The sequence below is a fragment of the Schistocerca nitens genome, chromosome 1 (assembly GCF_023898315.1).
Source record: "Schistocerca nitens isolate TAMUIC-IGC-003100 chromosome 1, iqSchNite1.1, whole genome shotgun sequence".
Taxonomy (NCBI): domain Eukaryota; kingdom Metazoa; phylum Arthropoda; class Insecta; order Orthoptera; family Acrididae; genus Schistocerca; species Schistocerca nitens.
The window spans coordinates 1,039,890,730-1,039,905,762 of record NC_064614.1 but is presented as its reverse complement, the minus strand read 5'-3'; the positions used below and the strand labels follow the sequence as shown (position 1 = coordinate 1,039,905,762).

Here is a 15,033-nt window from a genome sequence, read left to right as displayed (position 1 = left end):
GAACGATTCCGCACTACTTAACAACATGCTAATTGCTTGGCGCGAAATCCAAACACCAATATGATAAAGCGAAACGTCGTGCGATACCAGCTAAGGAAAAGAGAAATGTTTTCAGGTTAAATGAAACCGATGTTGCGACAGTGTTCGCTTAAAAGGGTCGAGTCCTTGGTCACGGTTGGCGCACTCTGAGTGTACTTGAGGCAAACTGAGGGGCCAGTCTCCGTGCAAGGAGGGCATCCTGTCGTAGGTCGACACCGCGGCAGCTCGGCAACGGCGCCTCCGGCAAGTAAAACTGAAAGGGGGGAAACCCGCCAGCAGGAGGGCGAGGAAGGGCAAAGCCGAAAACCGTGTCGTACGAGGCGGCGGCACGCATCTCGGCGCGTCACCGCGGCGCACGGTCGGCCGGAGGCGCCGCGTCGCCTGTGCGCGGCGTCCTTGTCGTGGAGGAGGGTCCGTCCTTGTCGACACGGGTTGGCACTCGCGCGTCCGGCCCAGGCCGGCTGTCCCGGCACCGCGCTCGCAGATCGGCCCCGCGTCGCCCGGCGACCCGACTCACTTTCTCCCGCCACTGCACCGGCGCGGCGCTGGCGCAACCGGCAGGGCACGCCGGGCCACGGCACACCGCCGGCGCTCACTCCCACGTCGGCAGGTAGCCCCCCAAGAGGATGCCGTGACTTCATTACGAGGAGCTGTCACACAGCTTTGGTTGTTGTTGTTGTTGTTGTGGTCTTCAGTCCTGAGACTGGTTTGATGCAGCTCTCCATGCTACTCTATCCTGTGCAAGCTTTTTCATCTCCCAGCACCTACTGCAACCTAAATCCTTCTGAATCTGCTTAGTGTATTCATCTCTTGGTCTCCCTCTACGATTTTTACCCTCCACGCTGTCCTCCAATACTAAATTGGTGATCCCTTGAACATGTCCTACCAACTGATCCCTTCTTCTAGTCAAGTTGTGCCACAAACATCCCTTCTCCCCAATTCTATTCAATACCTCCTCATTAGTTATGTGATCTACCCATCTAATCTTCAGCATTCTTCTGTAGCACCACATTTCCAAAGCTTCTATTCTCTTCCTGTCTGAACTATTTATCGTCCACGTTTCACTTCCATACATGGCTACACTCCATACGAATACTTTCAGAAACGACTTCCTGACACTTAAATCTATACTCGATGTTAACAAATTTCTCTTCTTCAGAAACGCTTTCCTTGCCATTGCCAGTCTACATTTTATATCCTCTCTACTTCGACCATCATCAGTTATTTTGCTCCCCAAATAGCAAAACTCCTTTACTACTTTAAGTGTCTCATTTCCTCATCTAAATCCTTCATCATCACCCGACTTAATTCGACTACATTCCATTATCCTCGTTTTGCTTTTGTTGATGTTCATCTTATACCCTCCTTTCAAGACACTGTCCATTCCGTTCAACTGCTCTTCCAAGTCCTTTGCTGTCTCTGACAGAATTACAATGTCATCGGCAAACCTCAACGTTTTTATTTCTTCTCCATGGATTTTAATACCTACTCCAAATTTCTCTTTTGTTTCCTTCACTGCTGCTCAATATACAGATTAAATAACATCGGGGATAGGCTACAAACCAATCTCACTCCCTTCCCAACCACTGCTTCCCTTTCATGTCCCTCGACTCTTATAACTGCCATTTGGTTTCTGTACAAATTGTAAACAGCCTTTCGCTCCCTGTATTTTAGCCCGGCCACCTTCAGAATCTGAAAGAGAGTATTCCAGTCAACATTGTCAAAAGCTTTCTCTAAGTCTACAAATGCTAGAAACGTAGGTTTCCCTTTCCTTAATCTAGCTTCCAAGATAAGTCGTAGGCTCAGTATTGCCTCACGTGTTCCAATATTTCTACGGAATCCAAACTGATCTTTCCCGAGGTCGGCTTCTAATAGTCTTTCTATTCGTCTGTTAAGAATTCGCGTTAGTATTTTGCAGTCCTGACTTATTAAACTGATAGTTCGGCAATTTTCACATCTGTCAAAAACGGCTTTCTTTGGGATTGGAATTATTATATTCTTATTGAAGTCTGAGGGTATTTCACCTATCTCATACATCTTGCTCACCAGATGGTAGAGTTTTGTCAGGACTGGCTCTCCCAAGGCCGTCAGTAGATATAATGGAATGTCGTCTACTCCCGGGTCCTTGTTTCGACTCAGGTCTTTCAGTGCTCTGTCAAACTCTTCACGCAGTATCGTGTCTCCCATTTCATCTTCATCTACATCCTCTTCCATTTCCATGATATTGTCCGCAAGTACATTGCCCTTATATAGACCCTCTATATACTCCTTCCACCTTTCTGCTTTCCCTTCTTTGCTTAGAACTGGGTTTCCATCTGAGCTCTTGATGTTCATACAAATGGTTCTCTTTTCTCCATAGTCTCTTTAATTTTCCTGTAGGCTGTATCTATCTTATCTCTCGTGAGATAAGCCTCTACATCCTTACATTTGTCCTCTAGCCATCCCTGCTTAGCCATTTTGCAGTTCCTGTCGATCTAATTTTTGAGACGTTTGTATTCCTTTTTGCCTGCTTCACTTACTGCATTTTTATATTTTCTCCTTTCATCAATTAAATTCAGTATCTCTTCTGTTACCTCAAAAAACAAGCTGCGACAACCGAATATGGCACTGGTTTTACAACTAAACCTACCCAAAGGATACACTTCGATTTTGATAGGCATTGAATCTGTCGTAGTGTGGAGCAAAATAAGACAAACATTCCAGAATGAGATTTTCACTCTGCAGCAGAGTGTGCGCTGATATGCAACTTCCTGGCAGATTAAAACTGTGTGCGGTCTGAGACTCGAACTTAGGACCTTTGCCTTTCATGGGCAAGTGCTCTACCAACTGAGCTACCCAAGCACGACTCACGCCCCGTCCTCACAGCTTTAACTCCGCCAGTATCGCCAGGTTCGTAGGAGAGCTTCTGTAAAGTTTGGAAGGTAGGAGACGAGATACTGGCAAAAGTAAAGCTGTGAGGACATGGCGTGAGTAGTGCTTGGGTAGCTCAGTTGGTAGAGCACTTGTCCGAGAAAGGCAAAGGTCCCGAGTTCGAGTCTCGGTCCGGCACACAGTTTTAATCTGCCAGGAAGTTTCAAGACAATATTTTTTTTTATAACTGCCCATACGGCCGTAAAACGGAGTGAAACAGCCACTTGAAAAATATTGAGTTTCAGATTCTGCATGTATACCGTTGAAACATTAAAACACATGAAAAATCTTCAAATATAAGTTCTATCCTTTTTAATGCATGTTACATCGGTGCACCCAGATTTGCCAAAGAAGCCTTTCTTTTCCAAATCGCCTCCCTCCCCCACACTAATTCCTATCTCATTACATCTGACGAATAGGGAAACACATAGCACCGTTAATACCTAATTCAGTCATATACAGCGTAGTAGTATTTCAGAAACGCATTTGTCAAAATTAAGCTAAAAATTTCTCCATATCATATAGTTGTACGCGCGCCCGATATATGTCCGCTTCAATGCCACTTGTCATGTTGAGATGCTTAGTAAGTCTTTCTCGGCTAAGTATCTCTCTACACACACTATATATATATATATATATATATATATATATATATAGAGGGAGAGAGAGAGAGAGAGAGAGAGAGAGAGAGAGAGAGAGAGAGAGAGAGAGAGAGAGAGCGATTGAAATTGAGTAGTCATGATTTCTTCTTCTTTCTTCGTTCTTCCCAACTCTTCATACGTTCATTGTGTTCTGTGTTCTCTCTTGCGTTCTTCCGACCATCTTTTTCCCGTTCTGTTCTCTGTATGTTCTTGTTTAAGTGTGTGTTTCTGTTTTCCCTTTTTTTGCTCTTGTTTACTATGTTGTCTTGTGTGTCTCCTTTTATTCATCCTGCTGATATGTCCATAAAATTTCATCCTTCTCTTTCTAATGGTGTCTGTTATTGTTTCTATATCTTTGTAAATATCTCTCGTTGGCCTCTTCATCCAAATTCCTTCCCGAAACACTGGTCCATATATTTTCCTCAGAATTTTTCTTTCCTGCTTTTCAATCTCTCTGATCTTAGTATGACCATGAATTACTGTAGTTTCTGCAGAATAAAGTGCTTCTGGTAGGGCTACTATGTAGTAATGCCTTAGTTTCGCATTGACAAAAATAGATTTCTTATTATAGTGATTCCATGTCAGCTTATATGTTTTTTGTAATCCGGAGATTCTATCTTTATTGGTTATTGAGTTCAGTACCCATGGTTGGATTATCTCTCCCAGATATCTGAAGTGGGCAACTTGTGCCACTTTACCGTATTGAGTAGTAATGGGGAGATTATATATATATAAAATACTGAATAGACAAAGATACTTGTACACCTGCCTAATATCGTGTAGGGCCGTGCGAGCGCACAGAAGTGCCTCAACACGATGTGGAATGCACTCGATTAATGTCTGAAGCAGTGTATGTGACAAGACTGAATCATTTCATCAGAATATCTGCGGTGCAATAACCTATGTCGTGAGTGACACTGAACTTGGTCTCGTAATTATTAAGTAGCACTGACGCATCCCGTGACAGGTACAGACCTTCTGGATCTCGAAATGCCAGGTATTCCTATTTCATTAACTTACTGTGGACTTTAATTTTTTTCCCATTACAGGGATCAGCGATGTAAGCTGTATTAAACTTTGACAGCAACTAAATACTGTAACTGTAAAATCGTTTGTTTATTGCTAAAGGCTACAGCAAACTGCTTGCTTTGCTCCGCCTAGGGGCCAAGCGATACACTCAGCGCTCGTCCCTGGCGATTACGTGGCTTACAAACTCATCTACAATGGCCTGCCACAGCTGCAATATTTCCATTGCTGCCGAAAACGAATTTTGCCGTACGATACTGCAGTTCATTAATGGAATGCGCCATTGTGTTTAGACTATCTAGCGGCATGCTATGCTGCTGCAGCGCGGGGATTTCCACGTGTACCAGAAACTATAGACTTGTACCAACAACAATAAACTCCGTAACTTTGTTACTTCGAAGTAATGGTCGAAGTTTTATGACTAATCTCTTATAAATACGGCTCCCTAGCCTTACACGTTACTTAAATTAACTTACGCTAAAAACGACACAAACACACACACCCGTGCCCGAGGAAGGACTCGAACCTCTAGCGGGAAGTCCCGCGCAATCCGTAACATAGCGCCTTTAACCGCGTGGCCACAACGCGCGGCGATGGGGCTTACCATTTTTTTTTTCGCTTTTATTCAGTGGTGCTGCCTTGTCTTTCGTGATGCCACAGCGACTTCTACATCCACATCTACGTGATTACTCTGCTATTCACAATAAAGTGCCTCGCAGAGGGATCAATGAACCACTTTCAAGCTGTCACTTAACCGTTCCACTCTGGAACGGCACGCGGGGAAAAAAAGAGCACTTAAATATTTCTGTGCGAGCCCTGATTTCTCTTATTTTATCGTGATGATCATTTCTCCCTATGTAGGTGGGTGCCAACTGAATGTTTTCGCAATCGGAGGAGAAAACTGGTGATTGAAATTTCATGAGAAGATCCCGTCGCAACGAAAAACGCCTTTGTTTTAATGATTGTCACTCCAATTCACATATCATGTCTGTGACGCTATCTCCCCTATTTCGCGATAATACAAAACGAGCAGCCCTTCTTTGTACTGTTTCGATGTCATCCGTCAGTCCCGCATGGCGAGGATCCCACACCGCACAGCAATACTCCAGAATAGGGCGGACAAGCGTGGTGTAAGCAGTCTCTTTAGCAGACCTGTTGCACCTTCTAAGTGTTCTGCCAATAAATCGCAGTCTTTGGTTTGCTCTACCCACAATATTATCTGTGTGAGCGTTCCAATTTAGGTTATTTGTAATTGTAATGCCTAAGTATTTAGTTGAATTTACAGCCTTCAGATTTGTGACTTATCGCATAATCGAAATTTAGCTGATTTCTTTTAGTACTCATGTGAATAAGTTCAAACGTTTCCTTGTTCATGGTCAATTGCCACTTTTCTCACCATACAGATATCTTATCTAAATCATTTTGCAAGTCGTTTTGATCGTCTGATGACTTTACAAGACGGTAAATGACAGCATCATCTGCAAACAATCTAAGACGGCTACTCAGATGGTCTCCTATGTCGTTAATATAGATCAGGAACATAGAGGGCCTATAACACTTCCCTAGGGAACGCCGAATATTACTTCTGTTTTACTTGATGACTTTCCGTCTATTACTACGAACTGTGACCTTTCTGACAGGAAATCACGAATCCAGTCGTACAGCTGAGGCGATACTCCGTAGGCACGCAGTTTGGTTTGAAGACGCTTGTGAGGAACGGTGTCGAAAGCCTTCTGGAAATCTAAAAATATGGAATCAATTTGACATCCCCTGTCGATAGCACTTACTACTTCATGAGTATAAAGAGCTGGTTGTGTTTCACATGAACGATATTTTCTGAATACGTGCTGACTATGAGTCAATAAATCGTTTACTTCGAGGTACTTCACTATGTTCGAATACAGTATATGCTCCAAAACCCTACTGCAAATCGACGATAGTGATATAGGCCCGTAATTCAGCGGATTACTCGTACTTCCCTTTTGGGTATTGGTGTGACTTGAGCAATTTTCCAGTCTTTAGGTACGGATCTTTCTGTGAGCGAGTGGTTATATATAACTGCTAAATATGGAGCTATTTTATCAGCATAATCTTAGAGGAACCTGACTGGTATACAATCTACACATTCTTCCAGTATGATTACTGTGCTTTTTTTCAATTAGCAGTTCTCTATCATAAAAATGTGACCCAATTTTACTCAGCTTCATTTATAGAACAAAAAGCTGTTCACTTCTTTCACTCGATTGCCTGTCCTATTTGAATTTATAACCTTCTCATGCCATCACCGAAGTAGGTATTAGTCTTTGTGGTTATTTATGATTACAGTGAGACAGCAGCCACATCGATTTACACTCCTGGAAATTGAAATAAGAACACCGTGAATTCATTGTCCCAGGAAGGGGAAACTTTATTGACACATTCCTGGGGTCAGATACATCACATGATCACACTGACAGAACCACAGGCACATAGACACAGGTAACAGAGCATGCACAATGTCGGCACTAGTACAGTGTATATCCACCTTTCGCAGCAATGCAGGCTGCTATTCTCCCATGGAGACGATCGTAGAGATGCTGGATGTAGTCCTGTGGAACGGCTTGCCATGCCATTTCCACCTGGCGCCTCAGTTGGACCAGCGTTCGTGCTGGACGTGCAGACCGCGTGAGACGACGCTTCATCCAGTCCCAAACATGCTCAATGGGGGACAGATCCGGAGATCTTGCTGGCCAGGGTAGTTGACTTACACCTTCTAGAGCACGTTGGGTGGCACGGGATACATGCGGACGTGCATTGTCCTGTTGGAACAGCAAGTTCCCTTGCCGGTCTAGGAATGGTAGAACGATGGGTTCGATGACGGTTTGGATGTACCGTGCACTATTCAGTGTCCCCTCGACGATCACCAGTGGTGTACGGCCAGTGTAGGAGATCGCTCCCCACACCATGATGCCGGGTGTTGGCCCTGTGTGCCTCGGTCGTATGCAGTCCTGATTGTGGCGCTCACCTGCACGGCGCCAAACACGCATACGACCATCATTGGCACCAAGGCAGAAGCGACTCCCATCGCTGAAGACGACACGTCTCCATTCGTCCCTCCATTCACGCCTGTCGCGACACCACTGGAGGCGGGCTGCACGATGTTGGGGCGTGAGCGGAAGACGGCCTAACGGTGTGCGGGACCGTAGCCCAGCTTCATGGAGACGGTTGCGAATGGTCCTCGCCGATACCCCAGGAGCAACAGTGTCCCTAATTTGCTGGGAAGTGGCGGTGCGGTCCCCTACGGCACTGCGTAGGATCCTACGGTCTTGGCGTGCATCCGTGCGTCGCTGCGGTCCGGTCCCAGGTCGACGGGCACGTGCACCTTCCGCCGACCACTGGCGACAACATCGATGTACTGTGGAGACCTCACGCCCCACGCGTTGAGCAATTCGGCGGTACGTCCACCCGGCCTCCCGCATGCCCACTATACGCCCTCGCTCAAAGTCCGTCAACTGCACATACGGTTCACGTCCACGCTGTCGCGGCATGCTACCAGTGTTAAAGACTGCGATGGAGCTCCGTATGCCACGGCAAACTGGCTGACACTGACGGCGGCGGTGCACAAATGCTGCGCAGCTAGCGCCATTCGACGGCCAACACCGCGGTTCCTGGTGTGTCCGCTGTGCCGTGCGTGTGATCATTGCTTGTACAGCCCTCTCGCAGTGTCCGGAGCAAGTATGGTGGGTCTGACACACCGGTGTCAATGTGTTCTTTTTTCCATTTACAGGAGTGTATTTCATTTTTAGAAGGTTAATTATCAGTTATGCTTCTACTTTCATCTTTTAGTCTAAATGCTCTGATGGTCATGCTTCTAAAAATTTTGGGTATTATGAAAGAGAAAAGGCTTTCACTGAGCAACACGCCGGCCACTGATGAACTGTCAGCAGAAACTGGCACTGCTTTCAACAAGGAATTTAAACCGATCCCTCACTCCGGTTGGTAGTGGTCCGTCGATAGCGCAATTTCCCAAGTTTGCGCTTCTAAGTGAGTCAACAAGAGCGAGTTTGAAGCTGCACTCTGGCGCTTGCGGTATGCTGTTACAGTAGTCGAAGAGTGTTCTGCCACTTGGAAGCAGGCGCGCGGCACTTCGTCTTCAAGTGTAAGCGCAAGCAGTTCAAGAAGAGAAAACTGATGGTCGATATCAGATACCAGTTACACTGACTATTCGGGAACCTCTTTAACAGTCACTCGAGTACGAACATTTTCACAACTCATTTTCCAGTTATGTTGTTTCTCTTGTTGTTGAAGCACAGCCGTACTATCACTAGAGGACCCATTTTCAAATATTTTGTGCCACAGTTGCTTTAACCAATCAACTGTGCGATCAATGGTGCATCGTGTTAGTTATAAACAATGCTGAGGAATTAACAACCGTTTTCAGCTAACAAGATAAGTTCAATATTATGCGGGTCACCAACTAACCACAAGAATATAAATCATACTGAATGCGTGACAACGACTTCTCTCAGTCTCAAAAAGGAAGAAGAAGAGGTTCGTAGACCCTTCGGAAGCGGCGTTTTTAGAAACAGCACAAGCTCGGTGGTGCAAGGATTACCTTCTGAAATAATACATTACGTAGCAATGGAATATCTAACCAAGACAATTGCAATCGATCGGAAATTTCTTGACTGGTGGGACTCGGGACTCAGAACGTTCTCATGGACTGTTACCTAGATATTGGAGTAATGTATGGTTGTGCCCCACGTATTAATAACGTAGCGGACGGTATTAACTGTAATCGTGGAATTTCGTACTTGATGCTGTTTCCTATGAGAAATTTTGTAAGTGGTAAAACAGGGCGTAGAGCGAATGGTCACAGGCTTGACTGACTGGCGAGATACTGTAACAGAAATGCTGAAGAATCTTAACTGGCAGACACGCGAAGGAAGACGTTGTACATGTCGCTAGAATCTGTTTACAAAAGCTCAAAACGCGTCTTTCGGGACAGAAACTAAGAATATCCTTAGGCACAGAAGAAGTCATTCTTCTTACGAGTGATCTGTAGATGATTGGGGAGAAATCTTAATATAAGATACAATAAGTATCGTCTGCCATTCACTCTACAATCAGTATAGACGTAGATGTAGGAGGACATGTGAAGGAATCGACAGCTGTCCTTGCGAGGAAATTAGTCAGGCATTCATCAGAATTGACTTACAGAAACTAGGTTAGCCGAAACCCTTTACTCCCGAATACGACTTGAGTACTCTACCCACTGCTTAACCATACTCTGTAAGTTATTACGTCATGTTCACAAATTCCTCGCAATGATTACGAAGCTGCAGCTTGAGAATGAATTATCATCTGCAGCACAATTGGAGATATATATAAAGAAAATCGTAATCTTAGGGACAGCAGACTGTACACACATTTCGGCGGAGTACCTATTGCCTGCCGGCCGGAGTGGCCGAGCGGTTCTAGGCGCTTAAGTCTGGAACTTCTAGGCGCTTCAGTCTGGAACCGCGCGACCGCTACGGTCGCAGGTTCGAATCCTGCCTCGGGCATGGATGTGTGTGATGTCCTTAGGTTAGTTAGGTTTAAGTAGTTCTAAGTTCTAGGGGACTGATGACCTCAGATGTTGAGTCCCATAGTGCTCAAAGCCATTTGAACCATTTGAACCTATTGCCTATTTACAGGAGGAGGATTCGGAATGAGTCAAAGAACAAGGTTCCCACACAACTGAAGGAAAATCCTACTCGCATAGCACACCAGTTCTACAAACCAGACGCTGATGCCATGGACCCATGTGCAATCGTGTACGGAAATTTACAGTTACCACAGCTAGGTTGAAGTTAAAGCAGAGTCACTTTGTACAGTAAATACACAGCGTAAGCGTAGCACCATCTCTGCCTCGTGGCTGCAGCGTAATGCAAGACACAAATCACACACTTTCTGGCTGCTTCAACCAGTGGGTCGTCACGTCAGAATTCTTAACGGATGTTGTTAGGATACGACTTACCAATGTCTGTGACAACATTATTGACAACCAAAATCCTTCATAACGGAATCGAAAAAGAGAGATTACAGCTACCAGACGTAAACCACATAAATATGTGAAATTTCGAATATATTATTTCAAATTTTTTGCCTTTGTTTTTCGCATCGTCATTAGTGTTTGTTCTGTTAGTCTGGTTCGTTTTCTCTACCAGTCGTATGTAATTCTGATTGATTTACGTGAACGGCTGCTTGGGGTGTACTCGAAAGACTATAAATTTAAAAAAAAATTATTAAACGAATGTTACCTCTTTCATTTTCAGGTTTAAGAATTATACTAATAAGGGTTATATAAAATGGGTTGGTCATTTCCTTCTGTGACTCATTTTGCTATCGAGTCGCCGACGCAAGAACTGCATGCGACACGGTCATTGTCCAGCACTCAGTAATTTTTAGATGGAAGCTACGGGGAAAGGTTCTGAGCAGGCGTAGTTACAGCAATTGCAAATGAAGTGGCGAACTTCACTATCAGCTCTGTAATTACCAACAGAAAAATGACAGTATTTCGAGCTGCAGTCCACGGTGCCTGTTATTACACGGTAAACCCGTCGCAGGCCGGCATTCGCGCGCTGTGTTCTAAAAGACTCCTCTCCAGCGCCGTGCCTGTAATTTATCGGAAAGGCTCAGTACCTGACCACAACGAAGCGGTTGATGAACGTCTGATCAGCTCTCAGGTTTCTGTTGTTTCTTGCGGCCGGCGCGGCCTCTTGGCGAGATGGTAATCTGCCGGCGCGGGGGCGTGCACGGGGCCCGGTCCGCACACCGCACTGCGCTACACTCCCACGCCGCCCTGCCCAAAGCCCGGAGCACTTTCTCCACGCGAGCAGCCGGGTCGGCGGGGGCACCTCGGGGCCACTCGGCCGTAATCTGTTCCGCCACGCGCGCAATCAGCAGCCGTGTGACGCCCGCAGCTTTCACCCGGCCGACAGTGCGGTCGCAGCCCAGTTCAGCAGCTCAAACCGTCTCGGCGCCCAACGCAGGTTTTCTTTTCTTTTTCTTTCACAAAATATTGGGTTCGCTCATACGTTCGTACCGTTTTGCCGTAAGTTCGATAAACACAACCGACACACATAACGACGACATTCGTCCTCAATAATATATTCTCCTTCGCCATTTACAACACTCTGCCAACAATGAGGTACCTTTACAAATGCGTCACTGCCAAAAACGCGGTTTTGACACGAAGAACTCGTTTAGCCATGTTCGTAGCACATTTTCATCCGGAAAGAATGTTCCTTGAACGTTATTCGATAGAGCCAGGAAAAGGTGAAAATCAGAGAGTGCAAGATCCGGTGAATACGGTGGTTGAGGAATGATTTTGCAACCTAACTCCTGTACAGTGTTTTTTGTCAGTCTAGTAGAATGTGGGTGGGCGTTACCATGAAGTAGCGTCGCTTCACGCACTCTCCCTGTCGGTAATCACGGATTGCATCTTCAAGACGTCTCAGCTGTCAACAATAAACGTCATCAGTGAAGCTTACACCTCGAGGAAGCAATTCTTACAAGGGGACCCTCCATACTGTAAATCACGGATTTCGATGTGCTTCAAATATGTTGTAGAGGCGCTTGCGCTGAGTACCTGGCTATCGGGTTTTTTTTAGCGATGGGCATTAGTTTTTGAGAAAATTGGTTTTGAAGTTCATTGCGCACTATGTATATCCGTATCATTACATGCATCCGGAGCAAGTCGGCGTAGCGCAGCGGTAAAGGTTCACGTCTACGGAGTAGGAGATACCGTGTTCGAGTCCTGCTCGTGTACCTTTTTTTCAAAATCGACCGAATTTTTCAATTTTATTTCACAGAATATCAACAAACAGTGTAAGGTGTGCGAAATTATAAAGATGTATTCAGTTATTAATTTTTCAAATATTTATTCCGTTTGTGGTTCGCAGTTGGAGTTCCAAATGTTCGGTCGCTACTTATATTACTTGAAATCGATCTCCACCCATTATCATCCCCTCTCCCGTGAATACCATTAGCCGTAATGGGAAGCCCAGCTCCTAGTTGCGGCCAATGAGGATGCGAGTTGCATTCCTTTACGTTCCCATCTAACAACAGCGTCAGTTGCTCGCGAAGCGTCTCTAGTGCCGTGTGTTAGAAAATTCTGTGAAATGGAAGAACCAACTGTTTTTGCAGTAGTGCAGCCAGAAGAAGATCCACAAGTAGAGGAGTTGAACGAAGAATCAGAAATGCCATTAAATCACAAATGCCATTAAATACGCCGAAAATCTACTCCGCGATTTGAAACTCGTAACGAATACGCCGCCTAGCGTGATCTCTGCCAATTCCGTTGCAATTGGCGATGGATATGTATCGCAATACAGGATGTCTTGGCCGAAAGACAAACCATTATTGATGATGATTTGATAGATTTCAACAACGAAGAAGATGAACTGGGAGAATATCACGCGATCCACAAACGGAATGAATATTTGAAAATATTAATAACTGAATATATCTTCATAATTTCGCACACCTTACACTCTTTGTTGATATTCTTTGAAATAAAATTCAAAAATTCGGTCGATATTGAAGAAAAAGAAGAACAAGAACAGGATTCGAACACGGTACCTCCAGCGCGGTAGCCGTCAACCTTTACCGCTGCGCTACGCTGATTTGCTCGGAATATATGTAATGTTACGGGTATAGGAAGCGCGCAATGAACTGAACTTCAAAATCTATTTTCTCAAAAACCAAGGCCCGCCGCTAAAAAACCGGATAGCCAGGTACTCAGCGTAAGTGCCTCTACAACATATTTGAAGCGCATCAAAATCCGTGATTTACAGTATGGAGGTTCCCCTTGTTAGTAAATACACCGTCGTTATTCCATTAGGCGCATAACATTATCTTTTGGGAATACGCGCAGGTCTTTCTACAGTGAGTCGCTGCTTTGTTTGGGCTCAACCATGTCTTTCTTTTCGTTAGGTTAGCGTAATGATATCGTTACTCGTCAACAGTGGTCTGTGTTGTTGTCGAGCCAACTGATGACGATGAAACAGAGAGGCACATATGGCCACCAGCTAAGTTTTGTAAATTTGGTTTCGAGCATGCTGAACCCGTACATCCGATTTTTGAGTATTCCCTAATTACACTCAAATGTCGCATGATGCTGGAGTGAGCACAGTTCATCACATTTCCCAGGTCTCGAGTACACTAATGTGGATTAATAAGTTTAAATGATTTTCATGCAAACCAGGAAGTCTTCCTGAACGTCGAGAGTCATTAATGTCAAAGCAATCGTCCTTAAAACGAGAAAACCATTTTCTTGCCGTGCTCTGTCCAATCGCCGTATCTCCATATAAGAGGCAAATGCTTCTGGTTGCCTCTGATACTGTCAACCCCTTGCTGAACTCGATCAGAAGCATATGCCACTTGGCACTCCATGTTCTAGCGTCCACAGCTCCATTCACTATCTCCAAATGACAAAGTGACAGTAGATAGACTCAAATGGCAACAGTGAACTACAAATAAAAAAAAAAGACGATATATAAATAAACCTATACCAACCGAAATATCTACATGCAGTACAAGAACGCTACCAACTTGTACACAAACCTACCTCATAATGATGCCGAAACTACTCTTCAACTACAGTAGGAATGTAAACACAATACCACATACATTTACATCAGTACTCCACATGCCACCTTACTGCGTGAAGCGGAGGAAACTCCACTCCCCTCCCCTCCCCCTTTTCTTCTGTCCCAGTTGCGAATGGTCCGGGGAAGAACGATTGCTGGCAAGCCTCCGTGTGATATCATCTCTGTAACTTTATGCTCACAGTATTTTATCAAGACACATCCAGGAGGAAACAATGCATTGGTTGACTCTTTTAGGAACGTTTTTCCTCGGTATTTTTATAGTAAACCGTAAACCATGCCATGATGCAGAACGCCTCTCCTGTAGTTGAGTCACCATCTCCATCACGCTTTCGTACTTATTAAATGAGTCTATAATGAAACGCACTGCTCTTCTTTGGATCTTCTCTATCTCCTCTTTTAATCCTACAAGATACACTCTCCCAGACTGACGAACAATATTCGAGTACAGGAGTGAGAAAGAAAGGGAAAGGGTGGGTGGGAAACTAGTAACTTCCAGCCGCAGAGAGTAGTGTGAAAATGTAAAGGCGAAAGCCGAAAATTTGTGCCGTACCGGGACTCGAACCCGGATTTACCGCTTCTCATAAGCGGTTGCCTTAACCGTTTCGGCCATCGGGACACTGTCCCTGACCGACCCAAATTTCCAAGTTACCGCACGCCGCAATGCAGCGTACCTCGTCCTCTTAATCACTACTTGCAACTTATTGATTCCCGTAAGAGTTCGGATGATATTAGTGCATCCTCACTGAAGCAAATGTCATGGAGCCGTCACGCTATCACTGATA

The 15,033-nt window shown here is 45.0% G+C and overlaps 1 protein-coding gene across 1 annotated transcript in view; it reads right to left on the bottom strand.

The window, feature by feature from the left end:
- LOC126196964 (disco-interacting protein 2) overlaps nt 1-15,033 on the bottom strand; it is a 667,247-nt gene that overhangs the window by 606,755 nt on the left and 45,459 nt on the right.